Source organism: Pholcus phalangioides, unplaced genomic scaffold, assembly GCF_987345545.1.
Source record: "Pholcus phalangioides strain wild (caught in Gottingen) unplaced genomic scaffold, Ppha-v1.0 ptg000042l_1, whole genome shotgun sequence".
NCBI classification, from domain to species: domain Eukaryota; kingdom Metazoa; phylum Arthropoda; class Arachnida; order Araneae; family Pholcidae; genus Pholcus; species Pholcus phalangioides.
This window is the reverse complement of record NW_028301628.1, coordinates 9022230-9039861: the sequence shown is the minus strand read 5'-3', so window position 1 is coordinate 9039861 and position 17632 is coordinate 9022230. Positions and strand designations below refer to the sequence as shown.

The following is a 17632-nucleotide window of genomic DNA, read 5'->3' as shown; positions in this document are numbered from 1 at the left end:
GTTAAGATAAATGGATTTGAGACTAGGTTCTGGCCTCCAAATGTTCATGTTGTCTTCAACACGTACTGTGTGTAGCCTACTTTTAATTACTTAATTTTTTTCCTGTTGAGCCGATAGAGGGTGCTAACTTTCCTAATGAAAAGTAAAAATCTTAGGCATTGTGATCATTGCAATTTAAACATAATTTTCATTTCATTTTTGATGGCTGATTTATTCGAGAAGTTCCATTAATAGTGATCCTTCATCAGCTTTCAATATACAAACTATACTAAAATGGCAATTGAATTGTTCCCCTCATAATCGGATATCCCGCATACTGTGTGCTCCTCCTGATCATGGCCCACCTGGAATCAGTGAGTGTACATGTTGTGGACGTAATGTGATGTTTGTTTCTATGTAATGCTTGCTATAGTGCTGCCATCTGCCATCAGTTTTTCGAACTATGAGTGAAGTTTGATGATTAAATGATTGTGCCGTTGTAGGTCTGTTGCTCTCTATGGCGAGACTTTTTAACGAAAAGATCGGATCACATTAGCGCCTCGAAGTTGGGAATTACATAAAACCAACTTTAGATCCTCGCAATGCAATAATGGGTTCCCCCGAGGCTCCCCAACCATGTGGGGGGGGGGGTACACAACTGGGTTGTTTTTGTCGTTGCCACTTTTCCACCCTTTCATTTCGGAAAGGGCCGCATGAGACTCACAGCCCAAGAGTCGTCCCTGGTTCTACAGCTCTCAAAGATCAATTATTTTGTTTAGTTCCCAGCACGGATCGGATCACAAGTCGAGAACGGACGATAGTAGCCGATCCATCCACCACGCAGGTATCTCTATCTCTCCCACGTTAAATATGAAAGAAACTCCTCAAGAGGAAGAAGAAGAAAGAGATATGTTGGGGTCAATTTAGAGATCAATTGCTGTCAGACATAAAAGGACAGTTTGCGGTTCATTTGAGCCTCTTCTTCTTTTTAGGGTTACCAACAATCTTCTCTTTTACTTCATTCTTCTTCTTTTAACATTTTGGCGACTTAATCAGTTGCCGAAACCGGTTGGGGGAATTGGACACGCTTGTCAAGAGGATTTGTTGATCACATAACACCGTATAATACGATGGGGGATCGCCCTTGAGCGTCAATAGACCTTTAATATCAGATTATTATTCTGGTCAGCGCGTGGCTAGAAATCAGTTTTAACACTTTTGATGGCAGTCGAATCATTTCTCATCTGCACCCCCCCCCTCTCCCCTTATATTCTATGTGGGGCTCCTCCCAGTCATTGAACGGAGTCACGTCACAACTTGTTTTAATAAAAATATATGTATCCGCATATTTTCACGGGGAGCGATTCAATTGATGGCGAGAAATTCCGGGCTTAGTTAAGCCTTTTTATGCGCATTTAATTTGATGCGAACAGTTTACATTATTTTCTAGGATTATAACCATTTGAAGATGCTCAATGACCAGCACGAAGACTACAATGACCATTTAAAAATTTAATAGGTTACAGTCCTGCCCAGGGCTGTCTTGACGTAGGCTCCCCGGGATCCTAGAGTAGCCCTAGGGCCCGGGACGATTCTCATTATTTTTTTTATTTTTTCACGCTATAAATTCCCTATAAAGGGGCCCCCGTGAAAAGTCTGGTCTGAAGGCCCGCCACAGGTCCCATACTAGGGGCCCTGTTCCAGGATGTGGGGGCCATGAGAGTAGCCTATATAAGAGGGCCCTCATGATAATGAGGTCCACTACATAATTTTTTGGAGTCAATAATTGTGTTTTTCTTGTGTGTCCTAGAATTATGTCTTCTATTTAGTTATTCTTCACGCGGACCGCAAAATATTTCGCCTATTAATTGATTTTTTTGCCGGTCCGTAAAAATTATTTCTCCTATTTATTCATTTCCTGCCTCTCCTCAAATTATTTCCAGCATTAATTTTTTTGCCACTCTGGAAATTATTTCGACCATTTAATTACTATCAATTTCTGCGGGTCCGCAAATTAACTCTTATTTATCGCTTTTTTTGCTGGTCCTCAAATTATTTCTACTGTTTATATTTGGCGGTTCGTGAGTTATTTCTTCCATTCATTAGTTTTCTGCCGTCCTACAAACTATTTTTCCTATTTATCTATTTTTTGCTGTTCCACAAATTACTTACACCAGTTATTTATTTTTACATAATTAAATTATTTCAACCATTTATTTTGACGATTCGCAAATTATTTCTCCCATTTATTTTTATTTATTTATTTATTTTTCATTTTTTTTATTTTTTGCTCGTTTGCAAATTATTTCTATCATTTATTTATTTTCTGCCGGTCCGCAATTTTTTTCCTATTTATTTATTTTTTGCCGGTAATCAAATTTTTTCTTCAATATCAATATTTTTACTTGTCCGCAAATTATTTCTCCCATTTATTAATTTTTTACCGCTCCCCGAATTTCTGTTTCCCTTTAATTTATTTTTCCTCTATTTCTATCATTTATATTTAGCCAGACCGCAAATTTTCTTCTATTTATTTGTTTTTTGTCGGTCTGCAAATTATTTCTTCTATTTATTTGTTTTTTGTCGGTCTGCAAATTATTTCTTCTATTTATTTGTTTTTTGTCAGTCTGCAAATTATTTCTTCTATTTATTTGTTGTTTTATCGGACTGCAAATTATTTCTTCTATTTATTTGTTATTTTGTCGGACCAAATTATTTCTTCTATTTATTTGTTTTTTGTCGGTCTGCAAATTATTTCTTCTATTTATTTGTTTTTTGTCGGTCTGCAAATTATTTCTTCTATTTATTTGTTGTTTTGTCGGACTGCAAATTATTTCTTCTATTTATTTGTTTTTTGTCAGTCTGCAAATTATTTCTTCTATTTATTTGTTGTTTTGTCGGACTGCAAATTATTTCTTCTATTTATTTGTTTTTTGTCGGTCTGCAAATTATTTCTTCTATTTATTTGTTTTTTGTCAGTCTGCAAATTATTTCTTCTATTTATTTGTTGTTTTATCGGACTGCAAATTATTTCTTCTATTTATTTGTTATTTTGTCGGACCAAATTATTTCTTCTATTTATTTGTTTTTTGTCGGTCTGCAAATTATTTCTTCTATTTATTTGTTTTTTGTCGGTCTGCAAATTATTTCTTCTATTTATTTGTTGTTTTGTCGGACTGCAAATTATTTCTTCTATTTATTTGTTTTTTGTCAGTCTGCAAATTATTTCTTCTATTTATTTGTTGTTTTATCGGACTGCAAATTATTTCTTCTATTTATTTGTTTTTTGTCAGTCTGCAAATTATTTCTTCTATTTATTTGTTTTTTGTCAGTCTGCAAATTATTTCTTCTATTTATTTGTTGTTTTATCGGACTGCAAATTATTTCTTCTATTTATTTGTTTTTTGTCGGACTGCAAATTATTTCTTCTATTTATTTGTTGTTTTGTCGGACTGCAAATTATTTCTTCTATTTATTTGTTGTTTTGTCGGACTGCAAATTATTTCTTCTATTTATTTGTTGTTTTGTCGGACTGCAAATTATTTCTTCTATTTATTTGTTTTTTGTCGGTCTGCAAATTATTTCTTCTATTTATTTGTTGTTTTGTCAGTCTGCAAATTATTTCTTCTATTTATTTGTTGTTTTGTCGGTCTGCAAATTATTTCTTCTATTTATTTGTTTTTTGTCGGTCTGCAAATTATTTCTTCTATTTATTTGTTGTTTTGTCGGACTGCAAATTATTTCTTCTATTTATTTGTTTTTTGTCGGTCCGCAAATTACTTCTTCTATTTATTTGTTTTTGTCGGTCTGCAAATTATTTCTTCTATTTATTTGTTTTTTGTCAGTCTGCAAATTATTTCTTCTATTTATTTGTTGTTTTCTCAGTCTGCAAATTATTTCTTCTATTTATTTGTTTTTGTCGGTCTGCAAATTATTTCTCCTATTTATTTGTTTTTTGCCGGTCTGAAAATTATTTCTTCTATTTATTTGTTTTTTGTCGGTCTGCAAATTATTTCTTCTATTTATTTGTTTTTTGTCGGTCTGCAAATTATTTCTTCTATTTATTTGTTTTTTGTCAGTCTGCAAATTATTTCTTCTATTTATTTGTTGTTTTATCGGACTGCAAATTATTTCTTCTATTTATTTGTTTTTTGTCGGTCTGCAAATTATTTATACCATTTATTTATTTATTTTGATGGTCCGCAAATATTTTGACCTGACTACCTAGTTAGTATTTAACCAAACAACACTGTGGGGCTTTTCTATATTTCAAAAAAATTACATATACATATACACCTATCAATGCTATCAGGGATGGGCCTAAATATTTTCCTGCTCGGTGCAAAAATAGATTTGCGGCCCTCTAATACCTATTTTCCTATTCCTTTTAGTGCTCGTGGGCACCCTGGTATAAATTGGCACCCGATAGTTACTATCAAACTACTTTTTCATGGTAATAAAAAGTCACTCGGCAATAAATTTGGACGATAGTGCCCAGCGAAAAAAATTTAAACTTTGTTCCCCACCCACGATCACTGCCCTACAATATATTTATGCAGGGAAGCATAGTGGATGGTTCACCGACGTCTCGGCGCATAGGCCTACCTTTGCATGACCCGGGGGTGCCTCAAGCGCAGAGGAGCCTCGTGAAATTGACATCAGGAGTAAGTTATATAAATGGGTAGGCGTGCATTTCTAACCAGGTAGAGGCCTCATAAATTTCACTTTGCTCAAGGGCCCAAGATACTCTTAAAACGGCCCTGTGGGGGATAGCTTTTGGGGGTAGAGAACCGATTATCTACCCAGGGCCGCAACTTGATATTCTATCCGCCGGAAAAAGCACGCATTTTGCCTAATCCGTATAATTTTGAATTACATGTTGATTAGAGGAAGAATTTAGCGTCCCGTTTGGCCCATCAACCAGGACACCAGATCGACCTGCATCCGCCTCCATCCTCTTGGCTTACAGGAGAGGGTCTATCAAAACTCGGGATTAGGGATCCCTGCCTTTTATAGCTAATTTTCTTGCGTTTTAGTTTTAAGCTATTACTTTGCGAAGGTGAAGTCGAAATGAGTGTAATCAAAGCATTTTTATCCCTTGTTGTGGCCCGGTGCGGCCGCACCCTTTGCACTCGCTCATGGCCGGCCCTGAATGTTATCATTAGAGCCCGGATTATATGCACTAAAAAAATAACAAAATATGCACTTAAAAGTGCCAAAATATGCATTTAAAACCCAAAATATACGCTAAAAATCCTGAAAATTACCAAAAATGAGAAAATATGCATTTAAAAAAATCACAATGCAAAAAAGCAGATATGCTTTTAAAATGCATATTTTATATTTCTTAGCGCATATATTCATTTACAAAAAAATATCCCCACGTATGTACATGCTGCATATGCAAAAAAACTTCTACATATTTTTTATTTAGGCATTTTTAATTTTGTTGCAGGTGCTCAGTAACGAAATACCAGCAACAAAAGAATTTCGGCACTATTTCTAAAAAAATTGAGCGCTTTTGACATATCTCTAGGAATAGCCTTAAAAATAGAACACTTGATATTTGGAAAATACGAACATTCCTATTAATTCACTAAATTCTACCTGCGCCAGAAAAACCGATGCTTAAATCGATAAAAATAAAGTATAACACCCCTTCTTAATGGACACCCCTCAGCTGCGGTCACTCTTGTTTTAAGCCAAATAATATTTTCCCTTGTATAATTAGAAGTATGCATTTCAAACCCCTGATCAACGGTCACCCCTCTTTTACGAACGAATTTTTGCGTCGGTGACCGCAAAAGAGAGGTTTTACTGTATTATTAGCGATATTTATTTGGGAAAGTATTAAAAAAAAAAGTGATTACGCTTAAATAAACCTTCAAAAATATGCACTTATTCTGAAAATTCTTTGATTTTATGCATTTATATGCATTAATGCTAAAAAGGCTAAAATTCCCAAGAAAATTTTTTCTTCCCTTAATTCTGAAAATTTTTCTTCCCTTAATTCTGAAAATTTTTCTTCCTTTAATTCTGAAAATTTTTCTTCCCTTAATTCTGAAAATTTTTTCTTCCCTTATAATTCTCGAAAAATTTTCTTGCCTTAATAGAAAAAATTTTAAATAAAAAACACCAAATTTGGCGATGCTCGTGTCTATCAGTCGCCAAATGTAGCATTTCCGCGTGTCTGTCTGTGGTGTTTTTGAAGGGGTACCGGCTCACAGCAGGGAGTCTTGAAGGATCATGATATGCCGCTGCCGCCCCAACAAACTCTTCAGTCAGAGGCCTCATGCCATTACAGAGATACATGGCAGCAAAAAGAAGACAACATTGACAGCTATTACATCCGCCCAAGGTGCGATCCGTAGTTCCTTGATATCGAACTCTGGCTACACCATGACTGGCCAAAAAGGTCAGCCACAGAGTTGAGTTAGTTGTAAACGCCGTCCATAGATGGCTGATTCTGTTGAATTCAAATTTTCATTTCATTCCTGCATAAGAATCATGTCATTATGTTGTAGACTTGATCCTGAACGGCTGGGTATAAAATTCTTGTTTCTCGGTGGGTACCCATATACCAGTGATTCCCAACGTAGGCATTAACGTCCCCTGAGGCCTGTATCTTAGGATCCTATGGGTTAGATTGCGTTGAGGGGCGATGGGGGGGGAAAAAATTCTGAAGAAGGGGGCGAAGGGACAAGAAAGGTTGGGAAACTGCCATATACCATACATGCCCATACTTCCAAAGTACCCATTCCCAGGACAAGGCCGGAGGCAATTGTCCCGGCTGGCAAACTTTAGGAGGCGGCAAGTATTACGAAAGAACAAAAATACCGTTACAAAGTCCGTCAAATTTTACACTGGGGGGGGGGGGAAATCATGTTTCCCCCTCACAGAAATCCTAATTACGGCTCTGAACAGAGATGCATTAATGCATACACTCTCAACCATGACTCGCGGGTCAAATGTGGCCCACAGAGTCATCTAATGTGGCTCGCGACCTCGAACCTAATTTTGTAAAAATGAACCAAGCAACACACTTCCAAATCATTACGGTCAGGCGACATCACTCTAAGTGTCCTCTGTGTGTGTCACATTCCTAGATTCGCGGCATATTTATAGATCCGCGCAGCACAGTTTTAATACATTTTTAATACCACCCCCCCCCTCATTTTTAAGATGTCAACATACGAACGGGAGGAGGATGGAGTGGATGAAACTGGGCTGGTATTTATCCACCCGAGAATGAAACGACAATCTCTCAGCAAGAGAATGAAACCTGGGAGGATGAATCGGGATATCACCCTCGATGACAACGTAATATTTGAATGGCCCCTTAGACGATTTTTACGAATCTCAAACATGATGTAGTCCAGGGATTACCACATTGTTTGTGGCCCGATTGTGGCCGGAAATGATTTTTTTCCCATCCAAACTAAAACCTTGATCCGCTCTGTATAAGGGAAACCCCCTCAAAATTATAATCTAATCCGATTCCTAAAGGGTCATTACACAGGATCAATCCTTAAAACAAACAGAAAACGATTCGCCTCCCCCCCACACTTAGGAAACATCCCGTAGCAGCTGCAGCGCTTTCCATCTCGTAATGGTTGTTTTGCCCGATCCTTTAAGTAGGAAAATAAATAAATAACGCCCTTTAATGTCTTATAACTAAGGGACATTGGGGAGGGGGGCATCCAGTTTACTTAAAGAAGCAAAAAATTGTCATCTGTTTGCCATCCGGGATTAAGGGCTCCGGGAGGGGGAAAAAAAATCGCCAAAATTCTGTCTCAAGTGATAATCCGCGTTCAATTTTTTTGTCCTCAGAATGTTCATAAATCACCGAAGGCCAACAGCTGTATGGGCGAGAGAAGAATGTCTGCGAAGAATTATCGGGTTTTAAGGATCAAATAGTTGAATGTTCATAAAATGAGGCCCCCTTCTCCTAGAGGCAGGGCCGTCTTAAGAGTGCCGTGGGCCCCCGGGCCAAGTGGTTTTTCCGAGGCCCTACTGGCAAATTCTAGAAAGTTTCAGCCACATTTCACTTTTGCGCGGCCCTTTTTCTCTTGAGCCCCCCCCCCCCATGGGCCCTACCCCATTCTTTAAGACGGCAATGCCCAGAGACGTATTTATATAGGAGGGATTCCTATAGGTATATTGGTAAGGGTGGAAAGTTCGGACGCGGGGGCGAATTTTAAAAATGATCGGTCAGGATAACTATAATGGAATGCGCGAGAAGAGCAGCCAAACCATAAAGTCACCTCTATCCAGAGAGCCGGAGACCAGGTAAGCGACCGAAAGAGTAACTTAGAGATGTGCAAGTATGTAAATGACCAAAACAGTGTGCAAGTATGTGAACGACCAAAGTGTGCAAGTATGTGAACGACCAAAGTGTGCAAGTATGTGAATGACCAAAATAGAGTGCGAGTATGTGAATCACCAAAAGAATGACCTTGTGGACGAAAAGCCAGGTTAGTGAGTGGCCAAACGAGTAACCTAGAGATTTGCAAGCATATTAGTTAACGAAGGGATGACTTAGAAAGCAGGTGACTAGCCCAGTGAGTGACTAAACAAAGTGACCTAGAGAACAAGAGACCATGTCAGTTCGACAGAAAAAGAGTTACCTAGAGCATGTGCAAGCATGCGAGTGACCAAAACAGTGCGCAAGCATGCGAGTGACCGAGAAAGCGATTCAGGGAGCGAGCCAGGTCAGTTAGTATCCAAAAAAAAAGTGACCTAGAGAGTGTGTGCAAGCATGGGAATGACCAAACGGGAGCAAGGAACCAGATCAGTGAGTATCAAAAACAGCGATCTAGATCCCGTGCGAGCATGTAAATGACCAAAAAAGTGACCTAGAGCGTTTGCAAACATTCCCTAAAAGACGGAGGAAACGCACTAACGGCCACGAAGCCTACACAGAGGATTTCATCACCGCATCCCCCCCCCCCCCGGTATAGGTCTCCTCCAAGCAATATTCAATAAATGAATAAATAATGACCAAAAGATGGACTTAGAGAGCGTGCACGCATAAGAGTGATCAAGAAAGCAAAAGACAAGGCTATTGAGCAACCAAAAAGTTGGCCAAGAAATTGTGCAAGTAAGTATGTGAGTGACCAACAGAGAGACAGATGCGTATTTACAAGGGGGTGAGGGCTATCTGTATAGCAGGAGAGTCTCTCAGACCCAGGACGACAACTCTGAAGAACGTGCGGTCAAGAAAATTATATCATACTCGTAGAAGGGCGGCAAAATGTGTGCAGCCCACATGCGGCATAACCATAAATCCACCCCCCACTACCTCTTCCCCCCCCCCCCGCCACTCTATCCTTCCCTACAAAAAAACACGGAAAGCCATAAGTTTGATGTCCTGACATCTATATATCTATACATGTATATCGACAACTCCGTACATCTCCTAAGAGAAAATCATCGGATAATGCCTGATATTTGCATACTTTCTACGTCGGGGGGAGAAAAAAAATTCCCTTGGGGAATATATTTTGAACATCCTCGAGATACAGGGTGAAATTCGGAATGCTAACAAAAAGTATACATATACATATATGTATGCACAGACATGGGCACATATGTCACGAGGAAACCGGCAATTTCTTGCTAGAAGCGCCCTTGACAGTCTTGGAGCCCCATAACAACATGTTAACAGGCTGAATTCCAGGAGCAGAATTTGCATACCGCTGTCATGCGGTATCTACCACTATAATCCTTTCCGGTTTGTGGAATGATGAATTCTTCTTCAATGGCTGCCTACAGGCTTATTTCCGACAGGAGAAAAAAACGCCAATAAATATCATTTCCGTTTATTCTTTCCCGTTCCTCTGTGCATTTTCTCGTTATATGTACAAGATGGTATGTGAAGATGCTTCCTGGAAATTCAGCGGTCGTGAGTACAGGGTGTCCCATAAATTCGAAAATAGTTAAAAAATTCATAAAAGTGTTGAAGGGATCAGTATACGGGGCGCATAGCAAACAGAGCGAATGGCATTTACTGGCGAACCGTTGATCTCAGAGGTATACTTCCAATTAGAAAAAGTTTCCAAATAACGTACAGTACTGAGATATATACCATCATTCGTGTTTCAAGGGGTTGTATAGTTATTAAAATCAAAAAATTTACTTTTTATATAGTGTGCCCGTTCATCATCCGTGTGCCCCAAAACCCAATTACAAAGTTGTTTCCCTGTTTCTCCTGATGCTAACAAAAAAAAAAAAAAAAATCAACATTTACAAGTGTAATATTCACTAAGACATTTGAATTCAAAAAACGGAGGAAATTTGAGAAAGAAAACAGCGGGGTAAATGCGGGTAAAACAGTTTTTCCGAATTTAGAGCTGTCTTTTCTCCCGACTTTCGTCCGTTTCGAATTCGAATATCTCAGCGAATATTGCACTTAAAAACGTAGAATTATTTTTCTTGGGATCCGGAGAGAGAGACATGGCAACAACTTCGAAGTCAGAGGACAGGGGTTTACCGTATAAAAAGTTGGGTTTTTATCGACAGATCGACTTAGAGTGAACAAGCACGTGAATGACCGAGAGAGTGACCTACAAAGTTAGGGACCAGGTTAGTGGTTGACTTAGAGTGTGTGCAAGCATGTGAATGACCAAAATAGTGACCTAGAGTGCCTGCAAGCAGGGCCGCAACTAGATGCTTGGTCACCCGGGGCAACCGAGCATTTTGACACCTCCTTGTAATGTTGAAAGATAGGTTTCGGAACGAAATTCCCCCCCCCCCTTCGGGTCCAGCGTCCGGGGCACGAGACCGGTCTGCCCCCCCCCCCAGTTGCGGCCCTGTCTGCAAGTATGTGAATGACGAAAAGGATAACCTACAGCATGTGTAAACGTGTAAATGGTCAAAAGGGTAACCTATAAGTGAGGCCTATGTAGTGTAGAGTAACCTATCAGTGAGCTACCAAAAGAGTGTGCAAGCATTTGAGTGACCAAAACAGTGTGCAAGCATATGTTAGCGACCAGAACAGTGTGCAAGCATATGTGAGTGACCAGAACAGTGTGTGAGTGACTAAATCAGTGATTTAGAGAGTGTGTGAGAATGGGAGTGACCAAAAGTGACTTAGAGACACTGGTGTACTTGCAGGAGCGGTGGGGGGAAGGCCAAGTGAATTATAGCACAGGGTGGCGAGTTCGCGGAAAGAGTAGTCAAGAAAATTATAGGAATTTATGACTAGAATGGGAGAAGGGCGGCAAAACTCGTGTAGCCCACAGGTGGAAAAACCATAAATGTGCCTCTGAATATGGGTCAGTATATCGTGTTGTATTTCAATAATCGTCTACCGCAGCACCTTCCACGGGCCGTATTTCGCTCTCTGGCCGGAAGTTCTGCACCCTTGGTCTATAGCAAGTTCGAGACTTCTACTATAGACCCTTGAGACGTTATGTGGGAATGGTTTCTAGATGGCTTTGGAAACGATGCACGCGTTGCACGTCAGGATTTCACCAGGTTAAAAATAGATCCAACCGAAACAAATTATGATCTATTGAACGGAAGCGTGAGCGTTATACATGCATGTAGCACATGTTGGGTTACATGCTGTATAAGCCGTACGTGGGAAGGATATGATCTAAACTCTCATATAATCCCACCCCCCATTTAAAACACACACAGCATTTACTTGCCAAGGAGAGTTATTACGGGGCTCCCTCTCCCTATAAGCTTTTGCCGTAGTACAATTTAGTTTAGGGATTTCTCAAGAAAAACACATAATCTATACGGGACACAACGTGATTTTCCCCAACCCGGGAGCACGTCCTCACTTCCGATACCCGATCTTGTCCGAGTCAGAAACAGCTCTTCGGGAATATAAAATAATATACAGTAGTTAAAAGAGAGAATTTACTGCGACTTCCAACCTTATGATTGGATACTTTCCCACTTTTGCTCAAGGGGAGGTCTAGGAATTCTCGCCCCCCTATTCGGCTGAGTTATGACGTGGGCAGGTGCGTTTATGTAGTTCAAGTGCAATAAGATCAAGGCTCGAAACTGCTCACAGGAATCTCGCGGAAGTCTCCTAAATCCTTTTGGGGTACTTCCTAGTACCAGTAATTATTGATATCACTTCAAAAATCTCCACTCGTATACCCGTGTACTCTTCAACCGCTGGTTCGCGGGAATTTTCTGCCGGTCTGCAAAAAATTTCGCCCGATCTTGTACCCTCTGCATCAGCGGTTCTCAACTTTTGTTGTCTCGAGGAGCCTTTCCTTAATTGTAAAATTTCTGTGGTGGAGTCCCGTAGGCTTCTCTCTTCTATTTACCGTATTCCCCCGCATTAGCCAGCATTCCGCCAAACACGAGGGACGGCAGATTTTTTTTAATGTTAGTCCATTCCCGGCATACTGAGAAGAGGATGTCCGATAAGGATGACAGAACGAACCGAGCACGCGGCTCTGTCGCTAATTCGATATAAGCTCAATGCTGCGGAGACAGTGGAAATGGTCCCCACAAGGGTGGGAGGGAGCTGGCAGGGCTTTAGCTCTGGGACCGGGGACAATTATCATCATTTTTTGTTTTTTTACGCTATAAATTAACGATAAAGGGGGCCCCGTGAAAAGTCTGGTCTGGGACCCGCCAGAGGCTCCAACCTAGAGGGGCCCCCCGCTCTAGGATGTGGATGAGGCCCATGACTGTGAACGTGCCGGAGAGATATGAGGTTGACGGTGTACATTCAGCCAATTTAATGGATTTTTATAATAACGATATTTAAGAATTTTTCAGAATCTGTGATTTGAATTTCTGTGAATTCTGTGATTTGCATGCCGGGAAATATGGGCATTCGAAGCATGTCAATCTTCTTACGCATGATAAATTATTTTTTCTTATTTATTTGAAGATCCACAAGTTATTTATTTATTTTTTTGTTTGTCCACACTTTATTTTTAACTCTCCGCAAATTATTTTACCCATTTATCTCTTTTGCCGGCTCTCAAAATAATTTTTCAACTGTTTATTTAGTGTGATATGTTGCCGTTAATGTGCAAATTGCCTAGCTACTCTGCAGATTAACTAATTTGATACCTAGATAATCTGTAGAAAGTAACTGATTTGATACCTAGATAATCTGTAGAAAGTAACTGATTTGATACCTAGATAATCTGTAGAAAGTAACTGATTTGATACCTAGATAATCTGTAGAAAGTAACTGATTTCTGCACTATATATATGAATGTACATTATGAAAATTAAATTTTTTTGTCGAAACTCACACCAATATCAGCGCCATAGACAGCTGTAATATGCAGTGTAGTGAAAAACATTGTAAAAGTTTCATATTTAAATGAAATATATACTGCAAACAAATGTGAACAGGAAAGAGATAGCAAAAATGTGAAAATTCCAATAGGAATGAAAAATTCAAATAGGAATGAAAAATTCAAATAGGAATGAAAAATTCAAATAGGAATGAAAAATTCAAATAGGAATGAAAAATTCAAATAGGAACAACTTCCTATTTCAATTTTTCATTGAAATTTCTTTCCAAAAAAATATCAGTTTCGGCATAACATCCAGAAAGTTCAATTTTTCAATATATTTCAGGCCGAAAAAGTCTCTCATACAAAATACCGTGTGTCTCTATTGTTTTATTTATGGTTTTTTTTTTTTTTCTGTCAGCTAGTCTGCAAATTATTTTTCTTAATTATTTTGTTTTTGCTGGTCAACAAATTATTTTCAATATTTATAGTCCGCAAATTATTTCTCTCATTATCGCCGGTCCACTGCTGTAGAAAGGTTGAAGAACTGAACTAATTTTTATCAGTGTTTCTTCAAGTGGAGTATTGAACAGAAAAATCTGCCGAAAGTCGATTTTTTTCAAAGTGGGCCCCCAATAAAAAAAATATATTTCTTTGTATAGCTGAGAATAGACAGTGCATTTTTTGACAATCTTGGTTTTTGTCCTATCCATCGGGGTTTGGCCACCCGGAAGCATGTCTTGGCTAGTTTTGTAAGTCTGAAATCGGTGGTTAGAAATTGCGGGTGTCAGTTCTTGCACACACACTAGCTTTTTTTTCCGGAGTTTTCAAGACAAAGTATGCGAGTTTCATGGTTGATAAACTTTGAGCAGGTATGTGCGAATGTGACAGTGCTATTTGATCTGGAATTCTTTTTAATTGATTTACTGAATTTTGAATGCTATGATGTATGTAACTTTTAAAATTTTTAACATAACTTTTTCTGAAACATTAAGCATTTTTGTTGGTACGGTGCAAAAGCATCTTTGTGGCCCTCTAAAACTGGTCTTTCCATGCCTCCAGTGTGCGTGGCACCCTGACGCACACTAAATTTACATTGCCACCCAAGTATAACTATCGAACTATTATTTCATGGTAATATAAAAAAGCCATTCGGCAATAAATTTAGTCAATAGTGCCGCTGCCCGGCGAAAAAATTTCGCATGTTCCCCCAGGATCATTGCTCAACAAGAGAGGTTCTCAACCGGTGCTCCGCGGAGCCCTTGGAGCTCCTTGTGCACTCTCCAGGGGCTCCGCGACCGCTCGAGAAAAATAAAAAAAAACAGTAAAAATTAAAAAAAATAATTATAAATATTTTTAAATAGTAAAAATAAATCAGTAACTTCGATGAATAATTAAGAAATGGGTCTTACGGGGCTCCGCCATAGAATTTTTTACTAAAAAGGGCTCCGCGAGTCAAAAAGGTTGAGAACTGCTGCTCTACAATATCCGTATGCAAGAAACCATAGTAGAAGGGCTGTCGGGGCTGGAGAACCGACTATCTAATTAATTATTTAATTAATGATTATTAAGAATATATATATATACATATACCCAGGACCGCAACTAGATACTCTTTCAGCCAGAGCACAAGCTCGATTTTTTGCCCCCCCCCCCCGTATAATTTTAAATAATTGGTTAAAGTAAGAATTCAGCACCCCGTTTGTCCAGCACCTAAGACAAAAAAAAAAACACCTAGGAAAAAAAAAAAAAAAAAAAAAGCACCTAAGACACCAGATCCACTTGTATTTCCCCCCCCCCCCCCGGGTGATGGATGGGAGGGAGTTCTGCCAAAACCCTAGTGCTGAGGGGTTCAATGTCTGGTTACTAAGGGTTCCCTGTCTTGGACTGAGTTTTAACTATAACGTACTTTGTTAAGAAGTTAAAGCCAAAATGTGTGTGTGTAATCAAGGTACAGTATTTTTATACCGTTTTGCAGCCCGCACCATTCGATGCCCGGCTCAAGTCCTCCAGTCCTGCCCGTCAATACAATTCATTCCCTTTTCAAATTTCTCAATCGAATTGCGCATGAATTTTATGTATGTGATTACTAGTTACTAAAATAAAAATGTTTAAAAACTTATACCCCCCCCCCCCTCTACCGCATCACTTACAATGACGAAAATCAGAACTAAGGGCAATCGACCTATTGTGGGAACACGTTAAAAATTCAAACCCTTCCAGTTCGAGGGCAATCGACCGACCGAATCCCATTTCAAGCCAGGTTGGGGGGGGGGGAGATGGTACAGAACTTCGCTATAGCCTGACATCCGTACATAAGACTCACCTCCTTCCGAAACAAAAAAAAACCGTGATATTTACAGCTTCCGAAATTAGGGATGAGCTCATCATCAGGACGTTCATCCCGAAGGAAAAAAAGTGATGAACAATTTTTTTTAAATATTTTTCCAGGAGAGATACGGAAGGTGGGAAAATGGCGCATAAATAACATGCAGATGGGTAGAAAAACTGTGTGTGTATGTGTGTGTGTGTGTGTGTGTTTTTTTTTTAAAACAACTTTTACATACAGCAAAGTAAGTGATATTGTAAATGTTTTATGGTTGTTTGTCGCGGCAGAAACAAATTTGTTTCTGTACGGAAACTCTTACGCGAAAATGTGGACCACACACAAGGGGTAAAACGGAAGCTCCCTTGGAACACATCTCCTGTCGCACACAATCTTGTTTTCTTTTCCTAAAAGACACACACACTTACACGAAAATGTCGTAAAAAGACACGATAAATTCCTCGACATTCGTGTCTCCATCACTTATTACGATGCCTTAATCCTAAGGGTACATATTACTATGCCAACGACCTGAACTTTTTAGCTGCTTCTTTTTTTCTTAGTTATCATTTCGCGTCATGTAAATTTACGACATTGACATCGTTTTCATGCTCCATGACACGTGTGGGGTTTTCTTCACTTTCGGTCATGAGTAATTGCACATTACTGCCATTTTCGATAATTTAATGGCTTCGTAATACACATGATATCGTAGTCATATTGTGGCCATGCGTCCCGTATTTACGGGATGGAACCTTTCCTTTCCATTCATATAATTCGGATCCGCCGTTGATTCAATAAAAATGTCTGTTTCGTCTAGTTTTCTAGGAAGCTAAATTGATATTGATAAATCCTGCAACTAAAAGTAAGAGGATAGAAGCCCGGGGCACGATCTTTAACGCCAGATCGCGTCTGATCAACTTGGAGCGTCATGGGGATTGATTTCGTTGGGTAAGTCTTGATCATAAATCCGAATGTCGCGAGCAAAAATGTCTTTGCATGTAATGTCCATTTGGATCTTGGTTCGCGAGCATCAGTTCCTTTGGGTCTTGATTATAACTCAAAACGTCACGATCATTTGTCAGAGCTATCTCAAGAGCATCATTATCCCCTCTCCCGCTTGCAAAATGATGCTTCTGAGGCCTCCTACCTAACTAGAAATGACTGCCTACTAATTTACATGCTTACTCTTGAAAGTTTTACGGACGGGCAGACCGTGATATAACTCGTATCTATATAAAGAAATATACTCAGCCTAGGTGTTTATGTAATGTGTGTATATATTAATACTCTTCTACCGGAACAACTTCCGCGGGGCCGAATGGAACCCCTTGGAGGACCGCATTTGGCCCGTGGGCAGGAGGTTGTTCACCGCTGACGTGGGCGAACAAGTTAAAAGAATCGCGGACGTTTTCTTCTGTGGCTCTTAACGCCCGGAATGTTTTCGACGTAGTATTACGTCAGAAGAAATATAGCCGCCAATCTCCTGTCTTTCCTTTTAATAACGGTGGCTGATCATGAATTTATTTTTCCCTCAAGCTCTGGAGGGCACTTGCGTTTGGGTCTCCCTTATGGGACTATATAAAAAACATGAACTTACATCTATACACAGGAAAGAGTTATTTCTCCTCCATGTTTTCGTCTCTCTCCACGAACATGATATCTGTGTCCAGGCAGCCAATTCAATTCAATTCGCCGACAATAGCCCCGGCAAATCGTCTAGGGACAATTTACTGCCGAATCCCTTTCGGGGGGGCTAATGCGGGTTTTTTATTGTTTATGAAAAAATATATACAAAGCAAGACAAAAGAAGAATATTTACATGATATATACATTATATACATAAAGATTTCACGCCGCTATGTAAACCGACATTTTTCATTTTTTTTTTTTTTTTTTTTTTTTTTAATGCACAACCATTCATAGCCCTGATCACAGTTTGTCCCGGGGGTCTCTTGGGCCGTGACTTGGTCGCTAACTTATTGTTCAATGGCGCCGTGTTGCTGCCTGTGCTGCCAGTCTGCTGGATCTTCTCGTAGGCTGATCTGGTCTAGTTGTGTGGTTGCCAATGTCTATTCTCCTCCGGTGGAGTTTTTCAATGCCC

General features: G+C 39.4%; 1 protein-coding gene across 1 annotated transcript in view; it reads right to left on the bottom strand.

Annotated features, from left to right (window-relative positions):
- Positions 1-17208, bottom strand: part of LOC149064438 (uncharacterized) — a 74883-nt gene extending 57675 nt beyond the window's left edge. Inside the window, exon 1 of the mRNA XM_089254667.1 lies at positions 17129-17208. The gene's annotated coding sequence lies outside the window, so the exon portion shown is untranslated. The remainder of the gene's footprint in view (positions 1-17128) is intronic.
- Between the last annotated feature and the right edge of the window lie 424 nt (positions 17209-17632).